General features: G+C 39.0%; 1 protein-coding gene and 1 pseudogene across 9 annotated transcripts in view; one reads left to right on the plus strand and one right to left on the minus strand.

Annotated features, from left to right (window-relative positions):
- Nucleotides 1–15,606, plus strand: part of Mbd5 (methyl-CpG binding domain protein 5) — a 367,270-nt gene that overhangs the window by 262,386 nt on the left and 89,278 nt on the right. The gene's annotated exons all lie outside the window — the stretch shown is intronic.
- On the minus strand, nt 12,165–13,208 carry LOC116090148 (annotated as a pseudogene).

The following is a 15,606-nucleotide window of genomic DNA, read 5'->3' on the forward strand; positions in this document are numbered from 1 at the left end:
CACACACACACCCCTACCTCAAGGTCCTGTCCACCCTTAGTAAAAGGCCCACTATGCTAATCTTCTGGGCTAGTAGAGACCTGACTCTGGGAGTCCCATTCTTGTTAATTCCTAGGTGTGGCTCAGCTGCCTTACTTGTCTGAAAATGAGGATTCTACTTGACCTTGCCCTGGGATAAACAACTCCCATTTTGTAAGCTTCAATCTCCCACTCCCTTCACTATCTTCCTAACTATGCTGGAGGCAGTTAGTCTGGATGAATAACATTCTTTATGAAATTCTAAGCCAGGGGGTTTGGCTAAGATTGGTAAAGGTCAGAGAGCTTTGTCCGATTTTGTTTAGCTATTAGTAAATCTTATCTTGGTGGGCACCTAGCACTCGAGTTCAAAAGGATGTATCTGGGCTACCTCTGAGTTGGGATATGCCAAGGAATGAACTCCAAGAGACTGGCTTCCTTTGAAGCTTTTTCGCCTCTGGTCTGTGGCCAAGCTTTTGGGTTGTCACAAGACTTCATTGGAGTGGGTGTGACAAAGGATGTCCTCTGCACACTGTTTTAGGGTTTGCCATTATGGTATGAAGGTCACGGCAGGGGCAGCTTGAGGCACCTGGTATTTTGCACTGAGGAAGAAGAGAGGTGAGTGCTAGTGCTCAGCTCACTCCTGTTTATTCAGTCAGGCCTGGCACCATCTTTCTCTAGAGGGGTTTTTCTAATCTCAATTAATGCAATCTAGAAAATCACAGACACGCCTAACGTTTTTCTTCTAGGTCCTGTCATGATGACAATCAATATTTGTCTCTTGTACCCTTTGGGGAACATGCTGAACCCTTTTCTTTTCAGACCTAAGGATTCCTTCCAGTATTCTCTGTAGAGCTGGCTTATTGTTCCAGATTTCTTAAATCTAATTTTATCATGGAAAGTTTTCCTTTCTCCCTTAACTGGAACTGATAGTTTTGCTGAAGATGAAGTTTGCAGTGGTCAAAGGTGGTATATCTGGTGTGAAACAACAGAGAACAACAGTACATCCTGGCTCTTGTTGTCTCCATTAGAAACTATGGTGTTATTGTGATGGGAGTGCTTTTGTGTGACTTGATCTTTCCCTCTTGCCACCTTCAGTATCCTTTCTGTCTTCTGTTATATACCTGTTATGCTGTAAGTGTTGCAGTGCTGAGGGGCAGAGCTTCCCCAGTAGAGATGTAGGGCTGGCTGAAGGGGAAGCATGCCTGTGGAAGTGTTACATCTAAAGGGAATGCTATCCTGGCATTTGGGAGCCAAGGACTACCACAAAGTCACACAACATAACAAATCTAACACAAGAGATTAGTTGGGAAAGTCAAAAAGCAGAAGGTAGCTGCCTCTGCTCCAGCAAGAAGCTGCAAAGAACTGAGCAGGAGGCAGGCTTTATATAGGGTTTCTTTACAGGAAAGGGGTCCGAGCTTTCTAGGGTGGCCTAGGATTCGTGGGATTTTTGTGACCTAATCTTGGGGCTAACTCAGGGATTGGTAGGGTTCTGTGGCATGATTTGGGCCAAGCTCAGGAATTGGTGAAATTTCATGCTCATCGATAGGTAGGATTCTTTTTCTTGACCCTGGTCTCAGGCTTGTGGGTCAAGTCAGAGGTCAAGTCTTTCCTTGGCCCTTTTATATGGCCCTTTTATATCCTACATATATAACAGGGAGTTTCTATTCTGGTCCTGCCTGTATGGTGTTCTGTATTCCATTTGACTTTGAGATGCATCTCTCTTCTTAGATTAGGGAAATTTTCTTCTGATTTGTTGAAAATATTTCTGTGCCTTTTACATGGCTCTCTTTTCTTACTTATATATGTATTATTCATAAGTTTGGTCTTTTTGCAGTTTCCTAGAGTTTTCATACTTTCTAGTCTTAGAGTTTTTCTGGATTAGATTTTTTGTTTTAAACTGAGTGATATAGTTCCTCTAACTTGTCTTCAGTACCTAATAGTCTGTCTTCCCCTTCCTCTAGTATATTGGGGAAACTTTCCTCTGAATTTTTCACTTCCAATTTTACTTCATTTTGCCCTTGATTTGAAGATTCTCTTTATTAAAAATCTGTTTTTATTTATTGAATTATTTTTATTTCATTTAACTTTTTGGTTTTTTGCAGTCTTCATTCCAATATTTATTCCTATTCTCTTTGAATTCTTTGACCATGTTTATCATTGCTATTCTTAATTTCATTGTCTTATGCATCATCTAAGTTGCTTTTCTGAGGAATATGACTTTGGAGTGCTGATTTGGGCAGAGATTTATGGTTTGGTTATTCATGTTTATGCATTTATGATGGACCCTAGAAATCAGGAGTTAGGTCAGTCATTAGTAGTGTTTTTTGGTATGGAAATCTTACCTCTTTTATGGAGTGGGTATTTGAAGCTATTTCCTGTTTATTCCAGTTTGTTAGGTAATTGATTAGCTGCATGAAGTTTAGGGTTCCGTTTTGGACAATTCAACATTAATGTTCAAATGGGGTATGAGAAGTAGTCCTGCTTCGACTCAAGCTAACTGAGGCTTCTGAGCCTAGGAGACTTTATGTAGAGTTAATTGATACCTACAGACAATTTTCAGGAGTCTGAGTAGGTACTCAGAACTTTTCCTCACACAGAAGTAGCTGGTGGAATTGGCAATGGGGATCTAGGATACTTCCCACAAGAGGAGGAGCAGGAGATAAAGACCACAAAGCAAATAGATACTGAAGGAGCAAGAGGGGAAGATCAAGTCACATACAAAAGCATGGTTGGGTTTCAGATGTTGGTCTAGTGAGCCTCACTGAAAAGGAACAGTCCTTGGTCACTGGGATTGGTAGAGTTGGCTTCAGAGGTCTAGTGTCTGCCTAGAGAAGGGGACAAGTGTTTACAGTGGGCATTGATAAAGTTGACATGGGAGTCTAGACTCCCTGCCTGGAGCTGAAGAAACAAGGACATTCTATAGGGATGGATGGGACTAGTGGCATGAGTTGGAACTCAGTATTTGAAAGGGTGATATGGAAAGGGAGGGGAACAAGAAGACAGGCAGGAGACTTGTTCTTTATACAAGGTAGGTGCAGGTGTTGGTCTAGTGACCTTTACTAGAAAGAGGTAGTCCTCAGTCATTGCAGAGGTTGGAGTTGCTGGCCCTACTCTAGTGTCTGGAAAGGGGTTGCTGTTCGGGATGCAGAAAGGCAGGCATGAGGGACAAAGGTACTCATGGTTCTATATTCAGATTTTTATGGAGCCCTTAATCACTGTACTGATGGGTATAATGCATGAGAATTCTGTTTTCAATAATTCTGTTTCATCTAATAATAGTGTCTTATTGCTTTGATAATAACCATTTTGACTGTGAAGATGATACATCCTTGTAGTTTTGTTTTTTTCCTTTGTGTATTTTAGTTATTTTATTTTACTATTTTCAAATAATTGGTTTGTGACTTTCTTATTATTGTTGTTATTAATGGTGTGCTTGTTTTTATTATGCTTTTTGATTTTTTTAATTTGATGTGACACAGAATCAGATACCTCTTCTGATCCTGCTTCTATCTAGCTATGACCATGTCTCTCTCTCATCAGCATCTCATCCCACTAACATTGAGCTGCTTGTCCTATTGTGCTGCTGAAGTGACTCTCACCCAGGCACCAGGCATCTTCTGGCTGTCATGGGCAGGGGACACGTTCCAGTTCTTACTTCACTGCAAGGCAGCTTTCTTCCACAAATATTCTACTTCTTTGTTTGCCCTTCTAAAGTGTGCTTATAATCTAAATATTGCAGCTTTTTACAGTTATAGTTTTAAGCTGTTTATATCCCACTTGCCCCTTAATATTGATATTTACAGATTCTGTACTTAGTAGTTTTCTCCCTATATTCCACTCTTTGTCATTGCAACTCACACATAACCTGTAGATTGCATGATTACCATTTCAGCCTCACTCATATAGACATGGGTAATCTTGACAAGGTGACTAGATTGAAGATTCACCATGAAAACATATTTTTAGGTGTGTCAAAAGAATCTTACTAGCAGATTCTAACTTATAAGGAAAAACTCACCTTGAATGAGGACAGCAGCATGCCCTGGATTAAGGATTGGAGTTCTGGGCTGACTATGAAGGAGAAAGTGAATGGAACACTCATCCATTTCTTTTTCTCTCTGGTGTTTGGATACAATATGGCCAATGGCTATGATAGACTGCTTCCCAAATTATAACCAAAGGAAATCCTTCCTTAAACTGCTTTCAAATTATAACCAAAGGAAATCCTTCCTTAAACTGCTTTTGTCAAGCTTTTCATGACACCAATAAGAAAAGTAACATAATAGCCTTTGAGCATTTCAGAATCAGTACAACATGTCACCCCTACTCCCAATTTTATCCCATTTGTGTATTTCATTTGATTTTTTGGCATAGTGTTAACAAAGTCAGGCAAACAAATTTGTCTTGTTAAGATTTAAAAAGTCCAATGTTGTAAATTATATAGCACCATTTCATACTCAGAACTCTGTGACCCATGAACACACGTGCTGAAGGCACATTCCTTTCCTATTATAGACCCTTGGATTACTGGATGGTGCTTCAGGAGCCACTTTCTATCAATTAAAATTAGTGCTCTACCTCTGTTCCACCTTGCTGCCTCTAGTTACCTTCATGATACATCAAAGAACCTTTTTTTACTCAGAAAGTACGGATGGGAAATTATAGGCCAGCTACATCTCTTTACTTTCAGCAACAGAATTTGCTCTTCTCTAGTGTCTTTCTGGTAATTTCACCCCTGGGGTCATCCACTAACTCTTTTTGGTTCTCCCAGAATTTTCCCTTACACTTGTTATATTTTCGCATGTTATCCCATTTGAGTATACTGTCCTATTTTCTGCTTTAGTACTGATTAGTAAAACATGTAAGTTCACAATTATTTGCCATTATTTTCCTGAAGTTCTTATGTCAGCTGTGCCCATTCCTTTTACTCTCACTTTGAAAGTCCTACTTGAAGCATTCAATAACAACTATGAAATTTTAAAAAAGTGCAATATAAAAGAATTGATGTCAAAGTAAGCTATTTAGCAAGGGTTGATAACCCCTGACAAATTGACTATATGGTTAGCTAGATTGAATTTGATTTCATAATTCTCTGGTTAATTCATAAGTGTGCATTTTGACCCATGCTTCTGTTTTCTGATTTTTATAATTTAAAAGATTATATATTTTTATTTTATTAATGTAAGATATTTTTATTGTAACATATTTAAATGGAATCCTAATATAAAAGAAATTAAAGCTGGTTCTAGTTAAAGAAGGGTTAACAACTAAAATATAATAGAAAGATCACTTCTCAGCATCTCCTAGCAGTGTTTGTGAGCTCATTGTCTGCTTCCTTTTCCCTGGCCCTGCTGCCATCCTGGCCCTGTGCTGAATTGGCACTTCAACATATCCTCACTTGATCTTAGCGGTGATACATTAATAAGTAGGATACTCCATTTTACTCACAGAAAGCTTGTCATGCTCAAATTCACCACCATATTCAAACACTGGTTATAATGAGATCCTGGCTTCCATTCCATCAAGGCAGAATGGTTTCTCAAGAAAGATTCTTTCTTGTTTCAAAGGCATCTGTAATTTCCATCTGTCATGGAGATTAATTTATTCTAAATCTTTATCCCTGAAGAGATTTGCTGAATGAAACACAAAAAATATCTACTTTGTCAAAAGAATATTGTATACTAATGTAGACTAAATGTCTTTCTCTGATAAATATGAGTTCCCTTTACCCTTTTACCAATTATATCTATAACTAGTCATACTGAACTTGCACTTAGCCAAAAAAATATCTTTACCTTCATATACTATAAATGGCATCTCTATTTTCCATTTAATTTCATTCTAAGGCAAATTCTTTAAATTTTTTTTACATCTATTCTTCTAAATCTTTGTTATTTTTACAGTTGAACTTCTCTTCATCCTTATTAAGGGAAAATGATATTTGTTGGCTAAACTTGAAATGAATGCCTTTTCATTGGTCACAAAAGAATTCTAATAGCTGATTGGTCTTGAAGTTGGAGTCCCAGATCTGTGGGGGTCACTCAAACAGTACAAATACATTTTAATTCTGGATTATTTTGCTATCTTGGTGACAAGGAAACTTTTAAGTTTATTTATTTTTGTATGTTTATGTTTATGTGTTCTGTATATGTATGGAAACGTGGCACAGGGAGCTCTGGACTACATTTGAGCTAGCATTACAATTTGGCAATCTTGTAGGCATCATGTACTTGATACTTGTTTTGAAGGCAAAGTTGCAATATTGAGTGCTTTATAGAGAGATGCTGTGGCCAGACAATATAGGGCAAGATTACAGTCTATACAAAGAGACCCTGAAGAGACTCATTTCATAGACCTTTGAAAGTAAAGCATCAGTTTCAATGGAAACCCCAGAAGATGCCACAATTGTAGACATCTGCCAAAGAGAGCTGGAGGTTGGAGAGGAGCCAACCTAAGCCTGTAAGAGAAGTTGTGTGCACTACAGGCAGAGCTCGAGAAGGAAGGATACCTTCCACTTGGAAAACTGATGATTCCATTATAAGCCCCAGATCTCAGCCATGTAACTGCAGGATCTGCTACTTGCTGCTGAGTTTTGGGTGTGGTTTGACTTAATTATTCCTTGTTACTCACCTGTTCTTTCCCTTTGGAATAAGAACATTTACTCTGTGTCATCATATACTAAGAGTGGATAACCCACTTTTCATCTTTTAGTATTTTTATTAATTCTTTCAGAATTTAATGTGCATTTGATCATGTTCACCCCTTCCCTCAAGTCCACCCCCACCTCCCTACCCACCAAGCTTAATGCTCTCTTTACTTTTTTATTTTTTTTAAATACTTGTCCAATTTGTGCTGCTTAAACACAAATGGAGTGTTTAAGTGGTATTAGTCCCAAGTCATGGTCATCACACCCTTAAACAAAATGGACTCTCCTTTCAGCAGCTATCAATTGCCAATAATGCCTGAGCTAGGAGTGAGATATCATGCCTACCTTCCACACACTATACTTGGATTTTATCTAGCTTATGCATGCTGTTATAACCACTGTGAGTTCACTCTCACAACTGCAGTTACACTGTTGTGTCTATAAATACCATGTTCTGTTTGGAAAACAGATTTCTTATAGTCTACCAGTTCTGGCTCTTACAATCTTTCTACCCCCCTCTTCCACCATGATCCCTGAGCTTTGGGAGGAGGGCCTGTCATATAGATGTTTCATTGAGGACTGAGCACTTCACAGTTTCATGTTCTCTGACCATTTGTAAGCTTCTGTGTTAATAATCGTCAGTTACTTCAAAAAGATCCTTCTCTGATAAGGGCTGAGATGTCCACCAATCTATGAGTATAGCAGAAAATCAGTAAGAGTCTGTTGGATACTATGCCCATTTAGCAGAATACAAGTAGTTGCTTCTCTTTTATACTGTATGATCTTTGTAGCCACAGCTTCTCGGTCACAATATTGGTGTCAAGTATAGATTACATCTTGTGAGTAGAACCTTAAATACATTCAAAAAAAATCTTTAGTTACTCCTGGAACTGTGCTCTTGCACAGTGGATATAGCTTATTGACTATTAACTTTAGCAAAATTAACTGAATGATAAAAGGATCTAAATTAATAAAGCCAGAGATTGTTATGATGATCACTGAAAAAATTCAGAGAATTATAAGGACATACTTTAAAACACCATAGTCCATAAAATGAAAAAAATCTAAAAAAAAAAAAGATAAATTTATATATGCGTATGTGTGTGTGTGCCCTACCAAGATTATCTCAGGATTAAACAAACTATTTAAATAGACATGTAACAACCAATTAAAATAGCACCAATAAGGAAAAATCTCCCAATTGGGGATATGGAAAGATAACTCAGTGGTTAGGAACACTAATTTCTCTTCCAGAGTACCCAGCTTTGACTTCTAGCAGCCACATGCAGACAGACAACTATAACTCCAGTTTCAAGGAATTCAATGCCCTCTTATGTTCTGCTTGGGCACTATACATGGTGTACAGACATGACATACGTGCAGACAAGATACTTAATTACTTTAAAATAGTGAAATCTTTTAAAAGGGAAGGATGGGTGGAAGAAAGGAAAAGAAAAGAATCTTCCCCGGTAAGAATTATAGGACAAGATAGATGTAGTATAAAATTCTACCAGACTTTTAAAGAAAAACTAACACCAAAATTTCTTAAATTATTCCATAAAATAAACAAGGACACCCCCCCTTTTTTTTTTACAAAATCAGTATTACACTGATATCAAAATCAGCCAATGGTCCAACTTAAAAAGAAAACCTTAGGCCAGTTTCTCTGAGTAACATAATTGCAAGAATTTTCAATAAAATAATTGTAAGCTGAACTTAGCACATCTCACAAAGTGCCTACCCTCATCAAGTCATCTTGATCCCAGAAATAGAGGAATGGTTTAACATGTAAAAATCAATAAAAATCAGTGAATTTTATCCACCAAATAAACAGACTCAAGAATAGAAAACACCTAAACATCTCACTAAATGCAGAAAAGATCTTGAAAAAATTCCCTTCGTAATAAAACATAGCGTAATCAAATACATGGGACCTTAAAGAAGAATTGTTGCCATGTATGGAACAAAGAGATAAGTTGTAGTAGAACAGGAGCCTTAGAGGAGGCAAAGAGGATCAACAAGAACAACATGTAGGAAGATGCAGTAGTAAAACCAATTGTGCTATGTGCTGTATCCTCATCTTCATGGGAACTTCTGCTATCATCCAAATTTTGTTCTTCTCTTTACAATAAGCCCTCCATACATGGCTACTTATAAACCTTTTTTCTTTGTCATTGGTTTTAAGCAATTGTGACATATCCCAGGATATCCCATCCCTACTCCCTGTACATCTTATGCTAGAAACTCATTGTTGCTTTCCAGCCATTTTTTCCTAAGAAAATACTTCTGTCCCTATTTTCTCTCCTTTATGGATTCCAACTGCACTTGGATTGTCACATGGATGAAAAATGTTTTATCCTTTTTTTTATTTTTCCTGTTTAATTTACTTTCTCTTGTTACATTTTCAAGTATACCAATCTACAATAGCTAATCTGCATTAATTCCTTTTAGTGTATTATTCATCTCAGGCATTATACTTTTGATCTCTAGAAGGTGAGTTTGGATTTTCGTAAAAATATCTTATGTATCTATTTATTTTTGAAGACATAAAATACAGTTATAATATCTATTAATGTTCTTAATTCTATAATCTTTACTAATTCTGGATATGTTACAGTTAATTCTTTTAAATGAAATTATATTGAATTAATTATAGATTTGGGTAAAACAGTGAGATGTAGTAGAGAAATTTTATATGCCATTTGATAAGTTTCTCTCGATAGTAGTAATATCTTCTGAAGCCACAGATCACAATTAGAACAAAGTAGATCTCATTCAGTTTTATTTGTCATGAAGTATGTGGAGGGGGTCTGTCCATTCATGAATGTGTATGTATGTTTCTGTGTCTGTACATGTGTGTTTGGGTATATGTATATATGTATAATTATGCATATGTATATTGAGGCCAAAGGTCAACAGGTCATCTATTGTTCCCTACCTTCTTTCTTTCCTCCTCCTCCTTCTTCCAGTTTTTTCTTCCTGCTTTGGGGTGTGTGTGTGTGTGTGTGTGAGATAGTCTCCACACCCCACCCCACCTATAGCACTAGAATTACCAGTATGCCTTGCAGGACTCAATTTTTGTATGAGTGATAATGATGGGAACTTTAAATCAGGTTGTCATGCTTGTACAGTATGCATGTTACCAGATGAGCTGGACAATATGAAAATAATTAACATGGACACTTTAATCTCATAATGTACATTTTTGATACATATAACTTTATTTTTAAATGTTCATAACAAGTCTTTCTCTTGTATTTTGTGAAGTTTTTTTCCCTTTTTTATTGGATATTTTCTTTATTTACATTTCAAATGATATCCCCTTTCTCATTCCTGACCTCTGAAGCTCCCTATGCCATTCCCCTTCCTCCTGCTTCTATGAGGGTGTTCCCCCCACAACCATCTACTCCCTCCTCCCTACCCTGGCATTCCCCTACACCAGGGCATCGAACCCTCACAGTTCCAAGTGCCTCTGCTCCCACTATGCCCAACAAGACCATCCTCTGCTGCATGGCTGGAGCTATGGGTCACTCCATGTGTACTCCTTGGTTGGTGGTTTAGCCCCTGGGAGCTCTGGGGGATCTGATTGGTTCATATTGTTGTTCCTCCTATGGGGTTGCAAACCCCTTCAGCTCCTTTAGTCCTTCTCTAACTCCTCCATTGGGGACCCTGTACTCAGTCCTATGGTTGGCTGTAAGCATCTGCCTCTATATTTGTCAGGCTCTGGCAGAGCCTCTCAGGAGACAGATATCAGGCTCCTGTCAGCATGCACTTCTTGGCATCCACAATAGTGTCTAGGTTTGGTGACTGTATATGGGATGGATCCCAAGGTGAGGCAGTCTCTGGATGGTCTTTCCTTCAGTTTCTGCTCCACTCTTTGTATTTTCTTTAGACAGGAGCAATTCTGGGTTAAAATTTTAGAAATGGGTGGACGGCCCCATCCCTCAACCAGGGAGCCATGCCTAACCTCTGGATATGACCTCAACAGGTTCTCCTTCCCCTTTGTGGGGTGTTTCAGCTAATGTCTCTTTGGGGTCCTGGGAGGCTCTTGCTTTCCTGGCATCTGGGACTTTCTGGTTCTTAACACCTGTTCCTCATCCCCCATTGCTACACACCTCTGTTCAATTTCCTGACCCTCTGTCCATCTCCTCCAGGACACAGTGAGAAGATCAAACCTAAGGATAATAGGTATAGAAGAGAGTGAAGATTCCCAACTTAAGGGGCCAGTAAATATCTTCAACAAAATTGTAGAAGAAAACTTCCCTAACCTAAAGAAAGAGATGCCCATAAACATACAAGAAGCCTACAGAATTCCAAATAGATTGGACCAGAAAAGAAATTCCTGCCATCACATAATAGTCAAAATGCCAAATGCACAAAACAAAGAAAGAATATTAAAAGCAGTGAGGGAAAAAGATCAAGTAACATATAAAGGCAGACCTATCAGAATTACACCAGACTTCCCACCAGAGACTATGAAAACTAGAAGATCCTAGACAGATGTCATACAGACCCTAAGAGAACACAAATGCCCGCTCAGCCTACTATACCCAGCAAAACTCTCAGTTACCATAGATGGAGAAAATAAGATATTCCATGACAAAACAAAATTTACACAATATCTTTTCACAAATCCAGCCCTTCAAAGGGTAATAGATGGAAAACTCAAACACAGGAGGGAAACTATATCCTAGAAAAAGCAAGAAAGTAATCTTTCAACAATGCCAAAAGAAGGCAGCCACACAAACATAATTCCACCTCTAACAACAAAAATATATTCCTCTTTTTGATAACCTACAGAGTACCTTTCCATGTCAAAGACACTAGAACAATGAGGTGAAAGTTCTATGTAGGCACCAGTTTAACCTCTCCATGTTCAATGAGATGTGTGGAAGTAGTCTTCAGCAATTGGACTATGCTGTAAATTTTTAGAGAGCACAACTTATTGTCTTGTCAATGGTCTAATTTGTTTCGGGGTTCCTATGGGACCCTGTTAGCCAGAAAATTAATTGCACATCTAATAGAGAACTAAAAAAAAAATAAAAAAAAGCAAGAAACTTGATATTGAAAAACAAAGTAACCCAATTTAACAATTGTGTACATACCATCAATAAATAGGACAAAACAACAGCCTACAGAATGAAAAAAGATTTTCCACAACTCCACATCCAGTATGATATGTATTATATAACACACACATATAATATCTGAAAAATATAATGAATTCAAGATTCTCTACATCAACAAACCAAACAATCCAATTAAAATTAGCTCTAGGGTATAGAGCTAAAGCAGATAATTTTCAACAGAGGAATCTCAAATGGCTGAGAAACACTTAAAAAATATTCAACATCATTAGCCATCAGGGAAATGCTGATCAAAACTCCTTAGAGATTCCATCTTACACCTGTCAGAATGGCTAAGATCAGTAACACAAGTGACAGCTCATGCTGGCAAGGATGCAGTGCAAAGGGAACATTCTTCCATTGTTGGTGTGAGGGAAATAAAACTTGTACAGCCATTTTGGAAATCAGTATGGTCCAGGGTTTCTTACTCCTTGGAAGCCATGTAGGCCATGAGGTCCACCACCCTGTTGTTGTAGCCGTATTCATTATCATACCAGGAAATGAGCTTTACATAGTTGTTATTGAGAGCAATGCCAGCACCAGCATCAAAGGTGGAAGAGTGGGAATTGCTGTTGAAGTCGCAGGAGACAACCTGGTCCTCAGTGTAGCCTAGGATGCCTTTTAGTGGACCCTTGGATGCCTGCTTCACCACCTTCTTGATGTCATCATACCTGGCAGGTTTCTCCAGGTGTCATGCCTAATCCACGATGGATACATTGGGGGTAGGAACATGGAAGGCCATGCCAGTGAGCTTCCCGTTCAGCTCTCGGATGGCCTTGCCCACAGCCTTGGCAGCACCAGTGGATGCATGGATGATGTTCTGGGAAGCCCCATGGCCATCATGCCACAGCTTTCCAAAGGTGCCATCCACAGTCTTTTAAGTTGCAGTGATAGCATAGATCATGGTCATGAGCCCTTCCACAATGCCAAAGTTGCCATGGATGACCTTGACCAAGAGGGCTAAGCAGTTGGTGGTACAGGATGCCTTACTAACAATCTTGAGTGAGCTGTCATTTTTCTCATGGTTCACACCCATCACAAACCTAGGAGCATCAGCAGAAATGCTGGTCCTTTTGGTCCCACCCTTCAAGTGGGCCTCAACCTCCTCCATGGTGGTGAAGACACCAGTAGACTCCACAACATACTCAGCACCATCATCGCCCCATTTGATGGTAGCGGGATCTCACTCCTGGAAGATGGTGATGGACTTCCTGTTGATGACAAGCTTCCCATTCTCAGCCTTGACTGTGCCGTTGAATTTGCCATGGGTGGAGTCATACTGGAACATGTAGACCATGTAGGTGAGGTCAATGAAGGGGTCATTGATGGCAACAATCTCTACCAAGTGTAGAACAGAAGTCAGCCCTGATAACAAAGGACCCAATACTGCCAGATCCATTCACTCCGACCTTCACCATCTTGTCTACGGGACAAGGCTGGCACTGCTTAAGATGCAGTTGTCTCTGAAACAGGGAGGAGCAGAGAGCCTCCCAGACTTTTATCATGAAAGAGTGTTGGAGTTTCTCAAAGGCTTTTTCAGCATCTGATATGTAGGGGGTTTTCCTTTTAGTTTATTTATATGATGGCTTATATTGACTGATTTTTCTATTCCAAACCATCCCTGCATCTATGGGATAAAGGCTACTCCAACATGGTAGGTGATCATTTTGGTATGTTCCTGGATTCAGTTTGTGAGTATTTTATTGTCTATTTTTACATCTATGTTCATGCAGTTCATAGTTCTCTTTCTTTGTTGAGTCTTTGTATGGCTTGGGTATCAGAATGACTATGGCCTCATAAAATGAATCTGGCAGTGTTTTTTCTGTATCTATTATATCGAATAGTTTGACAAGTATGGGCATTAGCTCTTCTTTGAAAGTCTAGTAGAATTCTACTCTGAAACTTTCTGGCCTTGTGCTTTTTTTTTTTTTTGGTTGGGGGACTTTTAATGACTGCTTTTATTTTCCTAGTGGTTAAAGGGCTTTTTTTGGTTTTTCGAGACAGGGTTTCTCTGTGTAGCCCTGGCTGATCTGGAACTTACTCTGTAGACTAGGCTGGCCTGGCCTAGATCTCAGAAATCCACCTGCCTCTGCCTCCCAACTGCTAGGATTAAAGGTGTGCGCCACCACTACCCGGTTGTTACAAGTCTTTTTGAGTTATTCATCTGATTTTGATTTAACTTCACAATTCGTATCTCTTTAGAAAATTACCCATTACTTTTAAATTTTCCAATTTTGTGTAGTATAGGTTTTAAAAGTAGGACCTGACAGTTGTGGGATTGGCTGCGGAGCTTGTGCCCAAGATCTGCTCAGGGCACCAGCAAAGACAGACTGGAAGAAACTTGAGCCACTGGGCTGTCGGAGTTCCTGTGTGTCTTGTTCCGCTAGTCCCAGTTACTCCTAGTGTTGGAAGAGATGTTATGTCTTTCTTATTTCTTTCTTGACGCAGTTTTCATTCAGTAAAGAGTTAATTCTGTTTTCATGAGTGTGTAGGTTTTCTGTTGTTTTGTTGTTGTTGAATCAATGGTCGTCTGATAGTATATAGGGTGTTATTTCACTTTTCTTGTATCTGCTGAGACTTGCCTTGTGACCCAGTCTGGTCAGTTTTGGAGAAAGTTTGAGATGCTTAGAAGATATATTCTTTTGTGTTTGGGTGAAATGTACTGTAGATACCAGTCCATTTGGTTCATGCTGTCTATTATCTCCAAGATTTCTCTGTTTAGTATTTGTCTGAATGACCTGTCATTAATGAGAGTGGGTACTGAAATCTCTCACTATTAATGTGTGAGAGTCAATGTGTGACTTAAGCTTAAGAAGTGTTTCTTTTTAAACTTGGAGGCTTTTTACAAACTTGAATTCAAGGCTTTGAAACATCATTAAGAATTGAAACATTATCTGGTGGATTTTTTCTTTGAGTATGCAGTTTCTTTCCACATCTCTTTTGATTAATTTTGGCTTGAAGTCCAGTTTGTTAGATATTAGAATGGCTACACCAGCTTGCTGTTATGTCCATTTGCTTGTAAAAATCTTTTTCCAACCCTTTACTCTGAGGTAATGTCAAACTTTGGTGTTTAGGTGTGTTTCTAGTATGTAGCAGAGGGGTGGATCCTCTTAGTCTGTATCTTTGCATCAGGGAATTGAATCCATTGATATTGAGAGATATCAATAACCAATAATTGTTAATTCCTATTATTTTGGTAGTGGTGTGTTACAGGAAATATTTTTTTAAAATCCACACTATTGCCGGCAAAGCATCAGTGGGCAGTGGCTGGCCTATTCTCATCTCATGAAGACTCTCTGACTCAGAGCTCCAAAATCTCTCCATCCAGCTCACTAAGTTCCCACTGGTGGGTCACTACCACACCAGTCCCATGCTTCAAAACTCCCACGGCCTTTTGTGGTGCACTTCTGGCAAAACCACACTTTGCCAACATACCTTCCTCTCTGGAACCCAGTTAAGCCTCTGTGTGAAGGAAAACACCTCAGAAACTTAGTTCAGAATCAATGGTAACTCAATCACTGGGCCCATCAACTAGAATCCTAATCTTGTAAGCCATATTAAATCTAAATCCTCAGTTTTTGCCTAGTGGATTCACAATCTAAACTGGGAGTCACTAGTAGCTACATCTTGTCCTCTAGCAGTCCCTGACCCAAAAGCCTCTATCTCTTTCCTGCCTCTTCTCTTCCTCTGTCCAACCTGTAAGTCCCACCTACTTGCCCTGTGATTGATTTCTTATTCATTAGGGGCAGGTTCACAACAAGTCACCTGGGTAATTGACTCATTCCTCATTCCAGACAACCCCTGGGGGGGGGGGGG

This window comes from Mastomys coucha, unplaced genomic scaffold (assembly GCF_008632895.1).
Source record: "Mastomys coucha isolate ucsf_1 unplaced genomic scaffold, UCSF_Mcou_1 pScaffold15, whole genome shotgun sequence".
In the NCBI taxonomy this organism is placed as follows: Eukaryota; Metazoa; Chordata; class Mammalia; order Rodentia; family Muridae; genus Mastomys; species Mastomys coucha.